Source organism: Gavialis gangeticus, unplaced genomic scaffold (assembly GCF_001723915.1).
Source record: "Gavialis gangeticus isolate Ggan-Ray unplaced genomic scaffold, GavGan_comp1, whole genome shotgun sequence".
Classification (NCBI taxonomy): Eukaryota; Metazoa; Chordata; order Crocodylia; family Gavialidae; genus Gavialis; species Gavialis gangeticus.
The window spans coordinates 15284482-15307170 of record NW_017728991.1 but is presented as its reverse complement, the minus strand read 5'-3'; the positions used below and the strand labels follow the sequence as shown (position 1 = coordinate 15307170).

Genomic DNA, 22689 nt, shown 5'->3' with positions numbered 1-22689 from the left:
TCCCCGCCGTGCCCCAGCCCCCCCGGTTCATCGGAACAAAAAGCTGCCACTGCTGGGCTCGTAGCCCCGTATCCCCCGCCCCGCCCCGCCCGGGGTAGAGAGCCGAGGCTGAAAGGGAGAAGGACCCGCACTTGCAGCCCCCAGCCCTGGTGCCCCGCACTGCCGTGCTCAATAGTGCCCGGGGCCCCTTCCCTCCAGGCCCGTACCCCGATCCCTAGGCTGCATCCGGCTGAACTCTGTGTCTGGTGGCAACAGGTTCCCGGCTTGACTGAGCCGCAGCGGGTGCGTCTACATGTGCGCTCGTGTGCCCCTGCTGCTGCACTTGAAGTTTAGTACCTCTCAGATGAGGCATTACAGCAGGGCTGGGCAAAATGCAGCCCCGGGGCCAGATGTGGCCCGCCAGGCCATTCTATCCGGCCTGTGGGACCCCTAAAAAATGTAGAAAATGAATATTTATCTGCCCTGGGCTGCCTGTCATGCGGCCCTCGATGGCTTGCCAAAACTCAGTATGCGGCCCTCTGCCCAATATAATTGCCCGCCCCTGCACTACATGAATGTGCAGCAGCAGGTGCAATGGCACACAGTCTTTTTGCAATGCTTAATGCACAGTAGACTACTTCTGTGGTGCAACAGTGCATTAGCAGGGGTTTTGCCATGATGTGCTGATATGCTGGTGCGCCATGGACTTAGTCTCCTGTGCTTTAAGAGTCTCATGTAGACAAGCCTAATGTGTGCAGCCCTACCAAGTCCTAGGACCTCTTGGCCAACCTCCTTCTGGCCCTGGCCAAGCTTGCCATCTTCCTAACCAGGAAGGAAGACCCTGGCCAGGAGGACAGGCCATGAGGACGACCGAGGACTGTAGGGCCATTTTCCTGTCACTCATCCATTCGAGTGTCCTGGTAGAGTGTCACTGGTCAGTGCTTATTGGCTGTGTGGACTCATTCAAGAGCTAGCGGGCATGGTCTGGTGTGCTCTGCTCACTGTCCCCCCCCACTCGGTGCACTTGTTTGGAGCCTATGACCTTTACTCTTATCCCTGTTTTGTCTTATTGCAGTACCAAGCAATCAGTGATATGCCCTTAGTGACCCCCATCACCGGGGAGGGGGTTACAGCTCTACCTGGTGGGCTCTGCCTCGTGTCTCAGAATGACATAGCGAAGGCCTGTCACAGAGCAGAGAGTAGGTGCTGAAAGGGAGTCAGCTGGGTCTGACCAAGGTTTTCCCCACTGCTCCTCTCTCACTTGCAGCCTCCAGCATTTAAGGACTAGGAAACCTGATTCAAAGGCCTGCTGTTCTCAACAGTGACTGATGCCCCTTTCCCCCAAGAATGTGTCCAGTCCCCTTTTGAAACTGGCTAAAGGGTCAGCTCCCATCACACCTGGTGGCAACGAGTCCCATGCTTGGTGTGAAGAACTCCTTGTTTGCTTGAACCTCACGACCCCCCAGTTTTATGTCATGACCCCTAGTTCTTATCTGGTGAGAGAGAGAGAGAGTAAATAATGACTCCCTGTTGACTTTCTCTTCATTTCACCTTACTGGACTTTCATCCTTCCCAGGGCAGAGGGGCAGAACGATCATGACTCCCTCCCACTGCTACCCAGCCCTCCCCCAGCCACTGCGGCCTCCAGCTCAAGAAGCCACAAATTAGCCCATGCCTTGCTGGCCCTGCAGCTGAGATCCTGTGCAGATGGCTCAGCCAGGCACATGCTTCACTAAAACTGGGTTAGTTTTGCCCATGATCCTCATGTGGCTTGAGACTGAGCTCAATGTCCCCTTGGATAAAATGAGTCATTTTCCAGCCACTACTGACATTTTGATATGACCAGTTTTTGTCTCTCAAATTGTTCTGCTCTTTTGGTTGCCATATAGATTTTTCTCCCTCACACATGAGCCCCTTTCATCAATGAGTCAGAGCAAAAGCCCCTATCAGATTTCAGAGCGTATGGCTGTGGGATGTCAAGACACCAGACAAATTACCCACTGAAAACTATGTACATGCCCGTTTCCTCCATTGATTCCCTTCACCTCCCTCTGACTCAGTCTCTCTATGTGTTAGTCCAAATTTAAGATATTTTCCACTGTAATGAATTCAACACTTATCGCTGCTGTTCTTGTTTATGTCACAGATGATTTGATTCCTGAACCAAGGCTTTTTTTTTTTATTACTTTAATTTTAGCTTGTCCAAAAAAAAAATCACCAAACAAAACCCAGTAAGCACTGTAAAAAGCAATGGCTGTGTTGCAGAACGCTGTAGTGACCTCTTTTAAAGGTAGGAACGAGAATTGTTTTCTCTTTCCAGCCCCAGGATATATTTATGGGGTGGCATCCTCCATTATGGTTTGGTAAACCACATATTACTAGGGTAGACAGATCATTTTGTGCCTTTGAGCATTTCCTGCATGAAAGAAACATGATGTAATGTCAGAAAGCCCACAAAAACTCCAGCAACACCACACAGCTTCTGCTCTGCTTCTGAGTGGAGTGGAAAGGAAAGGAGCCGCGCTTCAAGAAGGATGTGGAGAAGCTTGAGAGAGTCCGGAGAAGAGCCACTCGTACAATTAGAGGCCCAAAGAACAAGCCATACGAGGAAAGGCTGACAGATATGGGACTGATCAGCCTAGAAAAGAGAAGACTTTGGGGGGATTTGGTGGCAGCTTACAAATATATTGGGGGGAGCATCAGGGGCTAGGCGAACATCTATTCACCAAAGTGCAGGAGCAACAGTCATAAACCCCTGGAAGAAGGTTTCAGATTGGATATAAGGAAAACTTCTTCATAGTTCGTGTGGCCAGACTGTGGAATAGACTCCCAGCAGGCATGGTGCAGGAGATCTTCAGAAGGAGACTGGACGCACACTTTTCTAGAGTTATTTGCCCCCAGCAGGCTTTCCTGCCCAGAGCAGGGGGGCTGGACCTGATGACCTCACAAGGTCCCTTCCAGCCCTAAACTTCTGTGAGTCTGTAATGCTAGACTTGGGATCCATCTGCCAGAAGTCTCACATCTCCCCCAGGTACAGTCAGAGGCATGGGGTGCTTTTTAGAGGTGCTTGACCCTCACCACCTTAGATCATAGGATCACGGGGAAATAGGGCTAAAAGAGACCTCATGAGGTCATCTAATCTAGCACCCTGCTCAAGCCTGTTCCAGTGGTTGATCACCCTTCTAGGCGGAAAGCTTCTCCTCATTTCCAACCTCAATTTCCTCTGCTTCATCTTGAGGTCCTTGCTCCTAGTCCTGTTCCCTACAGCTCCAGAGAAAAGCCTATTTCCATGAAAGCAGGAATGCTTGCTCCCACTTAAAATTAGGCTACAGGCATGCCCTTGTTGCCTGCTGCCTGTGTTGACCTACTTCATGGGTCATGGCAGGGTTTGACCCTAGCATTGTCAATGTGGACCTACTACTTAAGCCAAGGGAGTATATTGCCATTAACTGGCAGCACTAGTAGGCTGTTATCTTGTAGTGGGCCAGCCACTAAGGGGTGCTGTGACATGCACTTCGCCAATGTGCTGCAGGACCTTGTGAACTGGAGGCTTCTTGTATCCTCCTCTTAGCCACACTAGTTGTGACCCCACCACAGTCGGTGACTTTGCGTTGGTGTGTCTGGAGAATTTTACCTTGAGTGGGTGCCAGGGAGAGGTGCCCAGTCTGAGCCCCTAGGCTACGAGATTGCTTGGAGCTGACAGGTCTTATGGGGAAGTGACATTTTTCAGAGAGAAGATATTTTTCTTTAAAAACTTTCTTTTCTAAGCCCTAGGTGCAGTTTTAATGACTTCAGGCTTGTCCACATGGGGAAGCAAGTGCAAAGTAAGCCAGGGGGTGCACATTCAAGCACAATAACTGTTGCACACTCACTCCCCCAGTGGAAACTCTCATTCTGTGCTGAAAATACCTTTGCATGGTTTTGTTTAATCCTTTTCCAATACGGGGAAGTGCTTTCCTTCCAGATACCAGCTTTCCTGTAAAGTGGGAGTCTGACATTTCCCGTTCAGCAGGTTTCCAGTCAAAGCATTATTTTTGCATTTGCCCTCACCCCTGTTGCTATTCACTTATTAAACAGTCACAACATTGAAGAGAAACAGCAGTTCCCACTTCTCAGGTCTGAGGAGCACAGTAAGTCACACATTGAGATCACCCAGTGCATGGGGGCCACGTCCATATATACATACAACATCATGCTCTGGCTTTCATATTCACTTTACTATCCTCATCTCTTGCTTATATTGTTAGTATAATTTCTCCTGCATAGCATGCCCCTGAATAGGTTATGCACGTTGTTTCTGACAGACAGAATAAAGGAGAAAAAATCTTTCCTTGAAAGTGCTGGTAAGTAGCAGTAAGTGGCTGAGCAGCAGCAGCCAGGGAGCCCAGCATGTTCATTGTACTGCCCCCCATGAAGGACATGCAGTGCTACTTTTGCTTTCCCCCTGCAGACAACTGCTATCACCACATTTTCTCACTTATAATGCATACCCCAATTTCTAGCAGCTGGTTTCTGAACTAAAGGTGAGTGCTATGTGTGAAAGGCAAGAATGTTTTGGGGTTATATCTTTTATAGGACCAGCTAGGTAGTTGGAATACATTTAGACAAGGCTTTAATGCAAGGCATTCTTCATCAGGTCTGATCACAGCACAAAATCAGGCACAGCCTACAAAAATATGGGAATCCTTTACATTGAGGCCTCTGTCAGATGAGGGCCCTCTTTTGCTAGGTACCATACAGTAAATGAAAGTGCCTGCCCTAAAGAGCCTAGCAGGGAAGCCACAGCAGATGGATGGACTTTATGGGGCTGGAGAACAAAGGGGACAAGATCATGAAAAGCATCTGACGCTTGATGTGTTAGCCTTGTCTCGGTATGTGCACAATTCATAGCCAGTCATAGGAGCCATCAGAATAACCACCTCATTATCTGTCTGGCCAGTGTGAGACAGCAGTTTTCCATGCATGTGAGCCTGCAGGCAAAACTTGGTTGGAAATCTGTTGTAGGAATAGTAGGGATGAGGCCTTGAGAGAAAGTGGAATGTAGTATATGAGTTAAACTAACCACTTGACCAAACGGCAGTGAAGATCAAGTCACTAACCACACGGAAACATGCCTTAAATTAAAAGAGGTGTAGGTGTAGGTGTAGGATAAAAGACATCAGCTTCACCCAAAGAACCTTGTCTGTCCTTAAATTAAAAGAGAGAGTCACGAATTAATGATCAATCAGGGGAGGACTGCCATCTTGATTGCTAATGATGCAAGCTCAGACACAAAAACATGAATGCATAAGGGAGGCAGATGCTTCCAAAGTAGTTGCAAGGCAAAATCTATCACCAGGAAATGAGGCTGGTTAATTTAACAGCAGTTTAGCTCCTAGAGTCTCTTACATTCCCATGGGAAGCTGCGTTTCCTGTGTCCGTCCCACTGGGAGATCCTGCCTTATGCAACAGGAACAAGACTGCAGCACCTCAGGCAGGAGAGGGTGGCAAAGGCCACTTTATTTAAGTGCTGAACATTTTTCTCTGGGTTGTTTTGCCAAATACATATTTAAACATACCGGGTCTCTGAGAGGAAATGTTTGTTTAGCACCTAGCTCAGTGGTCCCCAGTGAGCTGATCCTTGGACAACAAAATGGAGCAAATAATGCGCTGCTTTGTTCGCATTGTCAACTCACTTCTAATTTCCTGTAGCCACAAGTAACAGTGTAGGATCTTGCAGGTAACATGAGACTTGATGAGTATGAATGGTGGATCACTGGCTTAAATATGACTTTAATAGGCATTTTATAGACTTAACAGTAGATCCAGATGCTTTTCACCCGAGGGTGCTAAGGGAATTGGCAGGGGTCATAGTGGGGCACTGGCCAGGTACCAGAGGATTGGAAAAGGGCCAATGGGTCCCCATTTACAAGAAAGGAGGACCCTGGCAATTATAGGCCAGTCAGTCTTACCTCGGTCCTTGGGAAGACCTTTGAGAAAATTATCAAGGAGCACACCTGCAAGGGCCCCGCAGGGGAGGTAATGCTCAGGGGCAACCATCATGGGTTCACTGAGGGCAGGTCCTGCCTGGCCAACCTAGTTTCTTTTTACGATCAGGTCACAAAGTCCCTGAATGAGGGTGTTGGGGTGGATGTCATCTTCCTGGACGTTAAGAAGGCCTTTGACACAGTTTCCCACCGCATTCTCTTAAAAAAACTAAGTGACGGCGACATTGATACCTACGCAGTCAGGTGGGTGGCAAACTGGCTAGATGAGTCATGGTGGGCAGGCTGTTTTTGACCTGGAGGGATGTGGGCAGTGGAGTCCCCCAGGGCTCAGTCCTGGGGCCTGTACTGTTCAACATCTTTATCAGCAATCTGGATGTGGGTGTGGAAAGCACGCTGTCCAGATTCACTGATGACACCAAGTTGTGGGGCGAGGTGGGCACGCTGCAGGGGAGGGACAGAATCCAGCTAGATCTAGACAGGTTACAGAGGTGGGTGGATGAAAACAGGGTGAAATTCAAGGCAGACAAGTGCAAGGTGCTGCATTTAGGGAGAAAGAACCAGCTACATACCTATAGGCTGGGGAACACCCTTCTTGTCAACATGGTGGCAGAAAGGGATCTTGGAGTCATTGCTGACTCCAGGATGAACATGGGTCACCAATGCAAGGACACAGTCAGGAAGGCCAACTGCACCTTGTCGTGCATCCACAGATGCATCTTGAGCAGGTCCAGGGAGGTGATCCTCCCCCTCTATGCGGCACTGGTCAGGCCGCAGCTGGAGTACTGCGTCCAGTTCTGGGCACCGCACTTCAGGAGGGATGTGGACAACATGGAGAGAGTCCAGAGGAGGCCACTCGCATGGTCAAGGGGCAGCGGCACAGGTCCTACGAGGAGAGGCTAAAGGGCCTGAACCTATTCAGCCTCCACAACAGAAGGCTGAGAGGGGATCTGCTGGCCGTTTACAAACTCACCAGGGGGAACTAGCAGGAATTGGGGGAGGCTCTGTTCCCCCAGGCACCACCCGGGGTTGCTAGGAATAACAGCCACAAATTGTTAGAGAGCAGGTTCAGGCTGGACATCAGGAGACATTACTTTGCAGTTAGGGCTGCCAGGCTCTGGAATGGGCTCCCAAGAGAGGTGGTGCTTGCTCCTACCTTGGGGGTCTTTAAGAGGAAGCTGGACAGATATTTGGCTGGGGTGATATGACTGCCGCACCTGTTCCTGCCCGGGGCAGGGGGTCGGACCCGATGATCTGTTTAGGTCCCTTCCGACCCTAAGCACTATGAAACTAAGTAAGCGATCTAGCAAGCAAATCCTTATGCAGTTTGTCCCCTGAGTTCACAGCTCATAGGAAGCAAAATCTGAAAGACTGTGCCCCACAGTGTTATCACTAATCACTACCATTTTTCTTTTAATTGATCAAATGCACACAATGGTTGAAATTCACCCACATGCAGAAAGCCAACTCGGGTGAAACACCTCTCTAATCAAAGTGGGACTTACCCAGTACACTGGCCCCTAGTACAGGGATGAATTTTGCCCACTCTGAACAGAGGGGCATGCCCGTCTTTGTGTAATAATAATACGTTGTTCTTTTTCAGCCCTTGCCTGCCAAGAGTCTTCAAGCACTTTAACTCATTCATTCACATTGCCTGCTTCATCCCCGGGCATTAGGGAAGCCTTCTAATAGATGAGAAAATGAAAACAAGTGAAGTTAAGTAAATTGCTCCAGACCACCCAGCAAGTCTGAGGCAGAAAAATTCAGGTTTCTCTGGATATGATTGCTCTCTATAAACCCAGGTTCTCTGCCTCCCAGACCATCCTGCTTCATCTTACATGTTTGTACACTCCTACAAATTAATGAATTAAGCATTCCCTGTCTCCACTAAAACGTAATGCAGCCTTATGTCTTTACAAGATCGACTAATCGATCGCCTAAACCGCTTACTATCTGAGCCGAGCATCTAGTTAATTAACGCGAAAGGGGCATTCATCAGAGCCCAGATAATCGCCTCTTCCTTCACCGCAGGCTCCTGCCATTGGAATGAAAGATTCGAGCTGTCTGGTCAGCTCTTTGCTCATTCCAGTCTCAAGCTGCTAATTTGAGGCTTTAGTCTTCAGGGCCTGCTCCCGGCAGACTGCAGCCAGCCCAAGTCTGAGGCAACCAGCTTCTGCAGTTTTGTTTTCTTTGCTAAAGGTTAAAGCATCCCAAAGACAAAAAAGCAGCCAAAAATAACAAGGAGCAGCACACAGCGCCTGCAGTGTCACGGGGAAATGGAGAGGCCTCTAGCCTGTGCTGCCGTCACTGTAGCTATCTCATTAAGGTCGGGGATACTGATGTGTGCTCAGCAAAATAGACAAATTCTGCTGTCAAGATAAGGAATTGCAGAGCTCTATCAGGATGTGGCATGAATCGGCAGGAGCCCTGAGGGAGGCAGGTACTGCCCCCAGGTAAAATGTTAGTCACTTTACTTCCCATGTATGAGAACAGACATTAATGCAAAGAAGAGGCTGTAATTTTAACTCCTTCAAAGCCCGAAAAGTCCAGTCTTACCATGTACAATTGGGCAAACAGGCCCAAGAAATAAAGAAGTGGGGTCACTGAGGGTGATGACAGGGTCAAAACTAAAAGTCATCCAAGTATGGTGCGGCAATGCAACAAATACTTTGCCTCAGTTTCGGATCGTGAGGTTGAACGTGGGCAGGGTGGCTATTTGGAATGAGGCTGGACTCGAGGAGTGGGAATAACAACAATCAAGACAAAAGCAAAGCTCAACCAGGTTGAGGTGTCGTGTCAGGGGGGCTGGATAGATTTCATCAAGCTGTGCTGAAAGAACTGGCATGTGAAACTGCACATTTAGGAGCAAGACTTTTTAATACATCTGTCACATAGGTAGTGGTACCATCTAAACTGGAGCATACCAAACAAAGCGCCTATATTTAAGACAGGGAGAAAAAAAAGAGGTGGACTAACGGATTTTCTAGAACCCCTGTTGGTCCAGGAGCAAGCATTTCTTTGGTCTAGAATCGGGCAGGCAATTATTTCGGGCAGAGGGCCACTTACTGCGTTTTGGCAAGCCATAGAGAGCTGCATGACAGGCAGCCAGGGGCAGACAAATATTAATTTTCTAAATTTTTTAGGGGCCCTGCGGGCTGGATAGAATGACCTGGCAGGCTGCTTCCAGCCCACAGGCTGCATTTTGCCCACTCCTGGGCTAGATCCTGGCTAGATTTCCGTAAAGTGTTTGGCTTGGTATCATATGGGAAAAGACTTGTTAAGCTGTACAAGGTCATGATTAGTATAAACATTGGTAGGTAAGTAAGGAACTGTCCTCAAAGGAGGTGACCACAGGGTTGTGCTGGAAGGGAAGCTATCAGGTCATAGACAGATTCTAAGATACTCAAGGATTGATGTTAGGACCAGTTGTATTTAACATACTCATTAATGAGCTTGGCACAAGAGGTAGGAATGTGCTTATGAAATGTGCATGGCTTGAAGTTGGGAAACATCATCAGTGCAAAAGAGGATCAGACTATTGCTGGGAAGCACCAGATGTCCTTGAGGACTGGAGTAACAGAAATGGGATGACATTTAATGAGATACAGTGCAAAGTCCGATACTTGGGAACTGATATCAAGAATTTCCGCGTTCAGCTGGAGGTCTGCTACTCAGAAAGACAAAGAAGGAGAAAGATGTTGGCATATTACTCAATCACAGGATGACTGGGAACCACCAATGTGATGCATCTGCAACAAAGACCAGTGCAACCCAGGATGGATCAGTATTTCTGGAGGAGATAAAGTGGTCTAATGCTATTCTGCAAGTCACCGGTAAGACCTCAGCTGGAATACCATGCACAGTTGTGGAGAGAAGGGCTGTTGGAATGATCTGAGGAGATTAAAAACAGGCTTGTTTGGCCAAAGGCTGAGAGGGGATATGATCGCTCCCTATAGACATATCAGGGAAGTGAGCACCAGGGAGGGAGAACTGCTATTTCAGCTGACAGGTAATGTTGGCACAAAATCAGATGGGGTATAAACTGTTCATGAATAAACTGAGGCTGGAAATTAAAAGGTTTCTAACCCTTGGAGAGCACGGTGCTGGAACAGCCGTCAATTGGGAGTGGTGGGAGCAAGAAGCCAAAATGGTCTTAAGATGGAGCTTAACAAGTTAATGAACAAGATTATATGATGAAGTTGCCTGCAATAGCTGGGCACTGGACTCAGTGGTCCAGGAAGTCCTGGGCCAAGGCATGTCCTGTGTCCCTGTACACCTTTGACTCCCTGCTTGCAGCACAGAAGCTGCTCTGCCTCCACTGATTTTCCTCCTGATTTACATGGGGAGTTACTAGTCTCCAGCCTACATCTGAGCAACTTCCCAGTATCACCCAGAGCTGTGTGTGCAGATCAGAGGAGAAACGGAGCCCACTGACATGTAACGTTGTGACTACTAGTCCAAAATATTACATTCCCAAAATGCCAGTTCTTCAGTGTCTCAGTCTGTAGCGCAACAGATGAAGGTGACTAGGGTAGATTTAGACTCTGCAATTCCTAACACTCCACCATAACTCCCCCATTACACTAACATGTGGTGGACTATTTATCATGGAAGTGAAGTGGCCAACAACCAGTGCTGCTGTACTCAATACCTGCCTCCCTTGGGGCTTATGTCCTGATCCAATCACTCTGGGCACCAGATGGGGGATTGCCGGCAGTCACAGCAGCCATATGTTCAACCACTGCCTTTCTGTGAATCGGGGGTATTCATGGGAGCAGGGAGTTACTCACTTGACATAACTTCTTAGTATGAAAGGCCCCATTCAAGAAGCCAGGTGGATAAGGCCTGTGGGAAAACACCCTGACTGTCCTACCTCTGCAAGGAAGTTGTAGGGACTGCTAACTCTGACATGGCTGCGACTGGAGAAGGCTGCAGTTTGGGCAAGGAAGTGGATTGGAACGTGGGTGGGTGAGATGAAGCGAGGAGTTATTTAGAAAAAGGCTTATGAGGGGACATAAAGCAACTGGGAGGAGCAGGAGAAGGAACTGGGTTCAGATGACAGGATGGAGAAGAGAAAGAAGAGAGATGTGGCTGACATGACGAGTGAAAAAGCTGGGTCCTTTGCTATCCTCTGACACCTTCTGTCCCTCAATGGACAGTCCCCCTACATAACAGGCTGTCACTAGCCATTTGAAGGTAGTGTAGCCCAGTGGACACTGAGGTGAGACTTAGGAGACCTGACTTCCCCTGCCTCTGGCTTACTCAATGCCCTTGGGCAAGCCATTTCCCTTCTCCGTGCCTTTGTTTTCCCACCTGTAAGATATGATCATGGTACTGATGACCTTTGCAAAGCTCTCCGATCTCCCGATGTAAAGCAGGATGCAAGAACTAAGCATTACTATTGATGTGCATTGCTTAGATGGTGCACAGTGTTCTTAGCCAACCAGAGAAGTTAACTCTAACTCAAGACCCCTGCTTCCTTTTATGAAGAAAAACTTATTTGTAGGGAAAAAAAATACTTAATTAAACTCAGCTTCTGAAAAGACTTTCTAAGCTGCACCAGGGGATAACAAAGCAGAAGCCCTCTCTGCAATCCTGCTCTTTCATCTCTCAGGAACTCCTTCCTGTCCCTTCTCTTCCCATGTGTGTTGCGATTGTGAAGGGAAATGAGAAATAATTTCCACTTAAAAAAATAAAACAACTGATTGCTGCAGAAGCCACGCTGGAGGGAGCTGAAAGGAAAGAGGTTTCAATGAAACCTCACTGGCGAGGTAGGGTTGGAGGCTGGAGCTCTTCCAGACACCATCATTAGTCCAAAGGATCCACTTTATGTGTATGTGCTCTGGGAAGAGGCAAGCAAAGCAGGGACCCCCTGCAAAGCTATAGACTTGGGGTCATATTCCACTGATCCATTGCACTAGATCAAAAGACTCCTACTGATCAGCACAGGCTTTAGATTGGGTTTCAGAGGCCAAAGCCCAATACTGACTGCATGACCCTCACTCTGCCATCTTACCCTGCTCCTGTGGCATGCGGCTAGTAGGGCTGGGTGCTTCAGAGAAATACTTCTTGTATCCGGAACTCACGTGTATGCTATGAAGGCGCCAAATTCCAGAGGTGCGCCCCCGAGCCAGACCTGCGGGAAAGGGGGAGCCATCCCGATTCCTCAGGGAATGCAAATTGCCATGGGAGAGCTCTTCTCAGCAGGTTGTGCCTCATGCTGCACAGCTGTGGAGAATGAGCAGCAACATCACACCAGCAGTTCCTGCAGTGCGGGCTGAGATGCAGGCTGCGATCTCCCCAGAAGGCCCCTTTCCTGATGGCCCAGAGTTCTCAAAGTTTATGGGAGCAGTGGGCACGTCCACAGGCCCTGATCCATGACACGGTCACCCCCTAGGAAAATGCTAGTGTGTTGGGATGATATTTAGTGTCTAATTCAAAGATCACCACGCAGGGACCTCAGAAGAGAGGCTGTGTAGGGCAAGGGAGCGGGAAGAAAGGGGACTGCAGGGAAAGAGCATGAGCACAGGGACTGTGGGCAATGGGGAGAGGGATGAATGCAGTGAGGGGAGAAGCAGAGATGGGAGCATGTAGGATAGGGGAGCAGGAGATGGGAGCCGACAGAACAGGTGCACATCCGTGAGGTCCAGATGGTAGCACTTAGGCTGACACATGCAGAAATGACCTGTTTCTGCACTGAACATCCATATTTCTCTTCATTGCAAGCCGGCTTGGATACTCACATTTCCTGGCCTGACAGGCTGCTCCATTAATCAGGAGGCCCGGAGAATGGGATCAACGTGAGGCGGGCACGCTGTGAGTTAATCTGCTTTACTCCACTGTGATAGATGGAGCTCATTTCAGGCACTAATCAAGCCTGTGTGAGTGCTGGGCAAAATGAATTACAGCCTGCGTGGTTGCTAGAAGAGCTTGCGGAGCACTGGGGCTCTTTTCTCCATGGTCTGTGAATAGCCCTGGGAACACGGAGCTAAGTAAAACAACGCCAGCCAGTAGCAAGGAGCAGTGTCCCAGTGGAATGAGGCTGGATGGGTTAGCACAAGGACAGAGGCAAATGGAAATGTGTAAGAGCCTTCCGGGGAATATGCTTAAAGGAGCTCCTTCAAGCTAGGGCCACCTGCACTCCCTCCAGAGCCAGTCACTAGCGAGTGGCAACATGTCTACCTGGATGTGCCCAAAAAGGTGGGCACTATTTGGGATGTGGCATATCAGGAGAAGGTGAGCACTATTTGGGAAGTGACATATCCCTGCATGCTTTGGGGAAGAGCCCTTGCCTTATTCAGGAGGCCCTAAACATTGTAGTTGGAATACTAGAATTCCCCAGGTGCTTCCTGGAACCAGCACTCCCATCTCCAGCACTAGTCATGCTCAGGATGGAGTTGTTTGGGCTCTTATGGGAGGTCTGAATGCAAACTAGACCTCCGTTTCTTGGGTGCAGCATATGTAGAGAGAAGTACTAGCTGTGTTAGTTTGAAATCAGGCAGAAGGTAGGGGAGAGGTGCACCTTATTGACTAACTCAATAAGTGTGAAGAGACCAAGAGTACTTACTGGGAGTGGGCCCCTAGCCAAGGAATTTGCCCAGCTGCATCGGTAGGACCACGGTGCAACAGGATCTCCCTACCCACCCCAGCACCACTTTATCACCTCGCCGGGTGAGATAGATTGGCTTAATTAAGTGGCCGGGGGCTATTTCCGGCCCCAGGAGACTGGACGAAAGGAGAAGAGGACAAGGAGAGGACAGTGCAGGCAGATAGGGTAGATACCCATCTGCTGCCTGGAACTGAAGTCCCCAGGAATGGGGCAAGAGACCTGCTGGGTCTTGTGAGCTCGGAGGAGCTCACACCTAAAAACAAAAAAAAAAAAGAGAAGAGAGAGACATTTCTGCGGTAATCGATTGCCGTGGGCAGTCAGTTAAGCCAGCGTGGTGTCAATTATCACAAGTGAAAGGAGAAACAAAACAATCCCACTTGCTCGCGACTCCAGTGATCAAGCACTTGTTGGTTGTAGGCAGGAGGCAAGAGAGAGGCTGCCTCTGAGTTCCCTGCAGCAGGAGAGGAAACACTGTACAGACAGCAAGTTTTTTGTTAATTTTATTCTTTTTTGCAAAGACGTTTGTTGCATACCTGGTCTGGTCCTGGGGCAAGTGCCAGTCAACGCTAGGTCGGGGAGTCACCCCCCTCCCCCCATTAATTAAGTCATCAAAGTCGTGGCAGGCAAGATAAGAGCGAGGAAGACCAACCCAGCTGTGCCAACTGGCACTGGCCTTGGAAAAGAAGAAGGCCAGTGAATGTCAACAGGATGCAAAGACCCACGTCCGTACCCGCTGATCTTCCGACGTAAGATATATAGAAAGCATGTTTTTGTGAACTTGAGCACACCACAGCATCTGATGATGTGAGCTCAAGTTCATGAAAGCTTATGCTTTATATAGGTCTTAGCTAGTCTGGAAGGTACGCATTGACCCTGCCTTCTGCTCAACGTACATGTTAAAATAAATGGTACAGCTGTTCTTTATGGTAGTGAGAACAGGAGTGGGCTCACTCTAATCAAGTAAGAACCCATTGGTGACATGTAGGGGGTGCATGTGAGTGCATGTGCACCCCTTGAGATAAGCCGTGCATGCCCTGGAAGTGCTAGCCATGAAACTGGAAGTGCATTGGCTCATCAATTGGCTGCTGGGGGACCCCGCCCCCCCAGTCCACTATTGTCCCCCCCATCAGCAATCTGGTGCCCCACCAGACTTGGGAGGCCCCAGTCACCCATGTAAGAACCTAGAAGATCTGCCCATGGCTTTCAACCTGTGATGGGGCCTCTTGCACCTACAGAAACTAAAGACTATCCTCCACCTTGGAAGGCAGGGTCTGGACTGTAGGGAAGTCAGGGCAGGGCAGGCTCAGTTATGAAATCTAAAAGAATGAAAACTTCCTTTGTGGTACTGGGGAAAGCAGCTCTTCCAGCCAGACCCAGGCCTAGAGTGCAAGATCTGACCATAACCCAGGGTGAGGGAGACACACAGCACAAGAGAATAAATCAAGGTATCATCCCCAGAAACAGGACCAAGGACGTGTCAGATTGGAGTGGGCTGAAAATAAGTGACATCGCTCATGCTGAAGAGAGGATCTTCCCTCCTCTCTAATCCTACTGTGCTGTGAGCTATTTCTGATATTGCTGGCCCCAAGTGGAGACCCCACAAGTGGTGGCTTGAGTGCAGGACAATCACATCATAACACCTGAACAGTTCCTTACAGACAATGCAAGACAAAGCTCACACACAACTCCTCACAGTTGCCAGCCTACAGACTTCTTGTAGATTTACCCTGATACATGCAGGCTCAGTTATATGAACTAACAGGGCATTTAGGCCAGTGAGAATGATCCTAGCTGCATATTCCTAGCGGAAGGCCCTGAAGAGAAGTTCAGGCCTGATGTGAAGAGGTGTAACTACAGCTAGCTCCCACCAGGCCTCTCCATGGGCAGTAGCGGGCTTAGAAAAACCCAGATGTGCTCTTGCTTCTTAACTACCTTCCATGTGTAATCCCAGAATGCTTGCTCCTGTCTCTGCTCCTCTTGCAGAGGCCACAGGGTAAACCCTGGCATATATAGCCTGTACACGTCTCGAGGGGCAGCTCTTTCTGCCAAAAGTGACGTTTGGTGGTATATTTGCACCCTGCTGGGTGGTGGCTGTAGCTTACAATATCCTCCGACAGTCCAACAAGTCATGTTTTCATATGATTAATTAAACCTCGCCTCCTAACAGGAGCTGATAAGCCCCCAAAGTACCTCATGAAAACAGAATTGGGAGTTGAAGCCAGCGGCTTATGCAATAACAAACAGCACGGGGATGGAGAGTGGCTGGATGCCGTGTCACGGGATCAGGGCAAGCTTCTCTGTCCCTCCTTCAGACTAATGCAAGTGGAAGGGGACCCTGCCTTTATTGTTGGGGTTACAGATAATTGCCTCTGACCTTCACTTGGACAACCGGTGGAACTGGATGTGCAGAACCTGCGAGGCTCAGTAATAGACATTTTCTCTCCCCCCGTCTCTGCCTTCAGTGCAAAACCCAACTGACATCAAAGCAACAGAATGTCTAATCCTGTTTTGAATCAGTGCAAGCACATGCAGGGAATGTTAAACAGGGAATCTGGCAGCAAAAAAAAAGGGGGGGGGATTATCTTTAATTTCCTGAGAGAGCGAGTGAGCAAGGGAAACAGAGGGAAAGAAAGGCAAGGAAAGAAAGGCATAGGGAGAGAAGCAAACGACTGTCGACTCAGACAGACTGACAGATGAGTAGTGCAAGGAGAAAGCCAGGCAGAGAAGAACAGCAAAATCAGAGAGAAAGAAGTCCCAGAGATATGCTGTGATGGCAAGGTGAGTCTGAGCAGAGAGACTTGTAGAGCAACATGGAGCCAGCAGCTGGAGCGCGGGGGGTCTAGTCCATGCCCAAGGGACATGGTCAGTTAACTGCCAAAGTGCCTGCCATACACTCGGGAGTGCCTGCTAGCAGTGCTTGGTTCCCTTGAGCAGAGCTGGGTTTCAGAATATACTTCTGATGATCCTGGCCTGGTTTTCTTAATGCAAGTTTGGCCGGAGGAACCAGAATCCTGCCTGCAGCGAAGCAGAGAAGTTCCAGATAGCTTTAGATCAGGGGTGGGCAATTATTTCGGGTGGAGGGCTGCTTACTGAGTTTTGGCAAGCCATCGAGGGCCACATGACAGGCAGCCAGGGGCAGATAAATATTAATTTTCTAAATGTTTTAGGAGCCCCATGGGCCAGATAGAATGGCCTGGCGGGCCTCATCCAGCCCAAGGGCTGCATTTTGCCCACCCCTGCTTTAGAGCATGACAAAGGGCAGAGTACAGTGCTGGATCTAGAGGTGCAGTGGGTGGTGTGGGAGGGGAATGACTTTTTGCTCTACAAGCCTTTAGCTGGGCACCAATTTCCCAAGCAAAACTTTCAACACCACTGTGAAGTGGATGGAAGCAGCTCCCCATCCTTGTCACCAAGATGACTGTCTAGTTATATTCTTCCATTAGTGCCCATCACTGAAGTATTGCCTCAGGTTCCCCAGAGAGCAGTCGTCCAAACTTTGTGCAGTGGTTGGGGTTGAGTGGAGTCCTGCACAGCTGGAGCGAACAGGGCTATTTTTGGCCATCAGGAGAGCAGGACTGGTGCTGTGACTCACCCCCGTGCAATCTGCCCACCTGAGCTGTGAGAAGTGGCTGGAATGGATGTGGCTTGGTGGGGCGGGTGGGGGTCGCATCTACTGGACTGGCTCTAACCCACATCTACAAACATTCAACTCCTGGAAATGCTTCCCCCACATGGGACAGAGAGCAATGAGCCAGCTCGGGGCTCATTGGGGATTAGAGCTTGGTGCCCACGTGGAAACCTGTTAAGCTGGGGAGAATTCCTGCCCGGGTTCCTTCCCTTGCTGTTGCTGGTTTTATCAGCTGGGGTTGGACTGACTCCCCAGGGAGCTGAGTCTTTTATCCACAGCTGCCAGGCAAGCTGTCCAACCAACACGACTCACTTTTAACCTGGACTCTTAACCAAGCCGGGACCTGAGAGAGGAGCTCAATCTCCACTGCCCATTTAGACCTGGGCATCTCTGTCCATCAGTGCCTATTGCAGAGGGGCTTTTACAAATGACACTGGTGTAGCAAGTGCATCTGGGTGCTACACAAATAAGTTCTTCCCTGAAGACCTTAGAGCCTCAGGGCTGAGCCTTCATCCTTGCCTATCAATAAGGGATTGGCCATTGGCTTCATCAGGCACAGGGTCAAACCCCAAATGAGATTAGAAACACACACTGGTGGGACAGTTGGGAAGAAAAGGGTGGGGGGAGATGGTTGGGGTGGGAAGGCGGGCTGAGCCCCTGCCAGAGTTGAGGTTTTGCAGAAGGGTGAGGCCTTGATGAAGCCATAGGTATGGGGCCACCATGAGTGAAAGCGTGCAGAGACAGGAGCACAGGGGGAGAGGAGGGTGATGAGAGCACAGAGATGGTGGGAAGGGGTCATATAGGGCCTCACAGGCCAGTGAAGGGTTTGAATCTGTCTATTGGGACACTTGAACTGCCAGTCCATGGTTGCCTTCCTCTGGGACAGGGATTTTCAGAAAAGGAGCTTTCCTTCTGAACTTTACTCCCTCCGCTTGGTCAAACCAAGCCCAGCTGGTCCCTTGCAGGCTGTATTATAATAGCTTCTCAACTAGATTTTCACTGGGGCTGTTGGGAAGAGACAAGGTTTGCCAGTTTAGGTGGAGTCAGGAGTGCTTTACTGATGACAGGCCAGTTGACCTATCTTATACCACATCTTATGGTTCGACTGACAGGGCAGTTGACCATATCTTATGGTTCCTCTAGGAAATGTGAATAGTATGCGTGCCTAGAGCTTTGCATGGGCTTCTTCTTTAAATCTGAGCAAATACATAGGACCAGTCATCCACTGGAAGGCTAGCACCTCTCTCCTGCCTTTACCGAGGGCTTGAAGAGGTGTCAGAGCCCGAGTTTGACCTCAGCAATGTCCCAGAGGGCTCTCTCCTCCCAACATTGCACCACCAAACTTAGGGAGAAGGCAGTGACTGTGTAGAGCGTCTGTCTCTAAAGCTCCCAAAGATGTTGTATGTGGCGGGGAGGGGAGAGTCATAATAATACTGGAGAGGACACTTTTTGTCTTTGGAATAGACAAAAAGGCAGCAAATGGCAAGGATTTAAAAAAAAAACAAAGGTAGAAGTCCTACTGGTTCCCCTAATGGGCTCTTTTTATCCCACCCACTCAATCTCTTCCTGGACTATGGCTGTTGTGACAGCTCATTGTGACACTGCAATGGGTTGTTTTCAGGGTGTTGAGGGGGGATCAGCATTTTCAGCCAGTGCCCTTAATCTGTCTGTTTGGCTGAGTGGTGCTCCTGCCTTCCCAGCCAGTCCTGGTTATAAGAAAGGATTTGATTTAAATGCAAAAATAAATGAATTCCCCAGTCCCTTCCTGCTCCCCTCTGAAGCACAGGTAGCCCTGAGGCTTACTGCAGGGCTTAGCTCACAGAGAGGCTTTTCTGAGAGCAGGACTGTGTCTGAGCTGAACCTGAAAAAAAAAATGTGCGTCTTTGTCAGGCTATTTCATAACATACTTAAAATGTTTTCGAAGTTTGCTCTCAGCCCTCATCCTAATCTCCTGGGCTCCTGCAGGCCGCTAGGCGGAGCTAAAATAGCCCAAGACATTGCACGTTTAGCAAACAGGAGAGATTTCTGAGCTTTGCACTTTGCACTTAAAGCTTGTTCTTGCTCGCTGCTCTCCCCTGGGGCCAGCTGTGACAGCTGGAGGTGATCTGCAGGGCCCCGGGCACCCTGCTCTTGGCCAGTAGGGCTGGCTTTTGTTTTCCGAGAGCAAATACATCATTTTCTTTTGACTGTAGGGAAAAATAAAGTGTTAGGGAATAATCCCGGGAGAGGACAGAGCAATACGCAGCTACTGAGACCAATGGGGCAACAGGGATGAGCTAAGGGCATAAATCAGCTGCCAAAGTTGTGGGGCTATGGAAAAACTGACAAGCGTAGCTGCGCCAAGAGGAAATCTTGCAGCCCTGCGTATGGGCTGTTTGCTGCTTTTGGGACAGCTGAGGGTTGCATTAGCCAGTGACCAGGGGTGGGTCAGATTAAAGGGCTGGTGCCTTTAGCTCCTTTCATAGCTTCCGTTAATGGTTGGGAGGGGTATATGCTTAGATTCACTCACAGGTGCTCAGCTCTGTGTCATGGGCCTTGTAGTGCTCATGGAGTTCCCTGTAGCGTCCATAGCAGAGTTGTGCTTCTAGGGTGTCCAGCATGGGAAGCGCAAATCTGTGGCCATGCTGACCCTGGGCAACGATGTTTGCTAACTTCAAGCCCCCATTCTTGGTTTGCAGATAGCAAAATATTGTGGGAAGTCCTATCTCCCTCAGACAAGCCGGCCACAAGTGACTTCTGAACCCCTGGCATTATCCTGCAGCGAGGAGATAGTACTGGTACTCGCCTCTAGATGGCTGCATTGACCCAAATTAGCTAGAGCTTATGGAAGTCCTTGATTCAGTTTGAGCTGCACTGTCCCAGACGCCCAGAACTCAGGGGAAGCCAAATTCTCAAAGGCATGGAGTAGCCACAGCTCTGGCCAAAGTCAGTGGGAGCTGCACTTCTAACATCCAAGCCCTGAGAAAGTGCAGACTCAGGCTGGGGTGAGCTCTTAGCTGGGTCTGGTATGTATTTTTCCTCCAGAAGCACAGGAGTGAGGTGCATTCAGCTCTCACCTGCCACCCAGAAAGAACAAAAATGAGCTGACCGTGCAGGAGAGGGAGTATGTGGCTTGTCTTGACTGCTGATCGTCCCGGTTTGGAATCTGAACTATGGATGCTGTAAATCAGACATCATAATCCTATGTCCTCTGCGTGTAGAGAGTCCCATGTGCAGGAACAGCAATAGCTCTCTTCACTAAATGATCACAAAATAGACAGATTTAATCCCCAAGGGTTAAGTGAAATTCTGTGTGGTTTACTAATAGGAAATCAGAACTACTGTCGCCTAATCCCTGCTCTCCCCTGGAGCTGCTGTGGACTTTGGGCAAGCAGCTCAAGTCCATTTTTTTGAACTTGGATACATAAAGTCAGGAACACAAAGACTTGGCCTTAGTGTTCATAGACTTCACTGGGAATGGTTGAGGTTCAGCAAATCAGGCCAGGTACTTAATCAACAGCTTGCTTTAAAAATACAGCTCCTGACTTGGTGTGCTTTAGAATTTGTCTCCATGCAAAAGTTATATTGCTTTAAGCACAGTGGTATAAAGTGATGCATCCCTCTGGCGGGAGATGGGGGCACAGTTACACCAGTCTGAAGGTGCATTATACTAGCATAGCTTAGTCCCTAACAGGAAAGGAAATACACTGTCACAGCGTAAGGTTCCCGTGTCCCCATATAACTGAATCTACAGAAGGGCTTGTTTCAGTTTAACTATAGTGGTGGAAACTTTCCTCATTGGTACAAACCCCACAAGTAAATCAGTACTCAGCATCCCCATTTGCAAAGCTGGTTTATCTGCTTCCCTGGAAGTTGTGAAGCTTAATTAAGATCCTTAAAAGGACAAAAGGTGCTACGTCAATTCAAGGGATTATTATAAATGTCAACGCGCTTTATACGCTCTGGCAAAATCATGCAAGGAATAATGAAACCTTTAAGTTCATGTTGCTCCCTAGCAAGATTCCTTATAGCGTCACGCTTCAGAATAGCAGCCATCAAGTGATGGCATTTGTCATCAAACGTGCATAATAATCTCCTTATTCAGAAGGAAGAGGCAGGGTGTGTCCCAGAGCTCCTGATCCTCCTCCTCATCAAGCCCTGCCATTTTCCTCTCAATTTCAGATGCTGAATACACCATAATCGGTGTCATTTCACAGGGCCTGATCCTGAGGTCTCATGACTTCCCCAGAAGCCTCTGGGTTGAGCCATTAGAAACAGCGTATGCTTTGAATGTGATTGGGCATTAACAATGTAATTGAATAGCAGCCTTTAACTCCCTGCAGGGGGGCTCCAAAGAGGATGGAGCTGGACTGCTCTCAGTGGTGACAGAACAAGGAGCAATGGGCTCAACTTGCAGCAAAGGGAAGTTTAGGTGAGATATTAGGAAGACTTTCTCATGCGGAGGGTGCTGAAGCACTGGAACAGGTTACCCAGAGAAGTTGTGGACTCTCCATCCTAGGAGGCTTTCAAGCCCTGGCTAGATGAAGCCCTAGCTGGGATGGGATGGTTGGGGATGGTCCTGCTTTAGATGACCTCCCAAGGTTCCTCCCAGCTCTCATTTTCTATGATTCTGTCTATGGAGAGTCAGGGCCATCCCACAAACTTCCTTGAAGTCCCTACAGTGCAGGGTCCGGGGCCATGAGCGATGGCAGGGGACTGGCGCTGTGAACTCTGCATCCTGCCAGGGCAGGGGAGGGCAAAATGCAGCTCACGGGCTGGATGCGGCCCGCCAGGCCATTCTATCCGGCCCATGGGGCACCTAAAAAATTTAGGAAATTAATATTTAATTTTAATATGCCTGTCACGCGACCCTCGATGGCTTGCCAAAACTCAGTAAGCGGCCCTCCGCCCAAAATAATTGCCCACCCCTGTGCCAGGGGCTCTGCCTACCCCAACAGCCACTCCAGGATCGGGGCCCAAACCTCACACACGCACACGCAATGCTAGGAGGCTGCTGGGGAAGGAGGCCGGTGCCCTGCACTGCATGTACAGGGCAGGACAACTCCAAAGGGAAGGACAGCGGTGCAACCCCCCCAGCTCCCCTGAGCCACAGGCTTGGGAGTGCAGGTGGCCGGTGTTTAACCAAGACAACCTAAAACCCAGCTGGGTCCAGCCAACCCCTCTGGAGGAGGGGCGGGCAAGTCCGGTTTCCAACCTGGTAGAGAGACAAGGCTGAAGTTGGTCCCTTATTCCTGGGTCCCGGTTCCTTATTCTTGGATAAGGAGCCAAGTTCAGCCTGGTTACAGAGAGCGGGGCCACTGCGGGCAAAACTCCTGCGGGAGAGGGGAAGGCAGGCAGCGGGGCGGCCAGCAGCCGGCAGGGTGGGAGTGGCCGTGCGGGGCCCGCCTGGGAGGGAGGGAGGGAGGGAGAGCCCGGGCCCCGGGGGCGAGCGCCAAGCAGGTGGAGGCTGGAGCCGGCGGCCCTGCGCGCGGGAGCTGCGGGGCAGAGGA

The 22689-nt window shown here is 49.6% G+C and overlaps 1 protein-coding gene across 1 annotated transcript in view; it reads right to left on the bottom strand.

Moving 5' to 3' along the window:
* The window catches only part of LOC109296065 (melanin-concentrating hormone receptor 1-like), a 31162-nt gene that overhangs the window by 7360 nt on the left and 1113 nt on the right, over positions 1-22689 (bottom strand). The gene's annotated exons all lie outside the window — the stretch shown is intronic.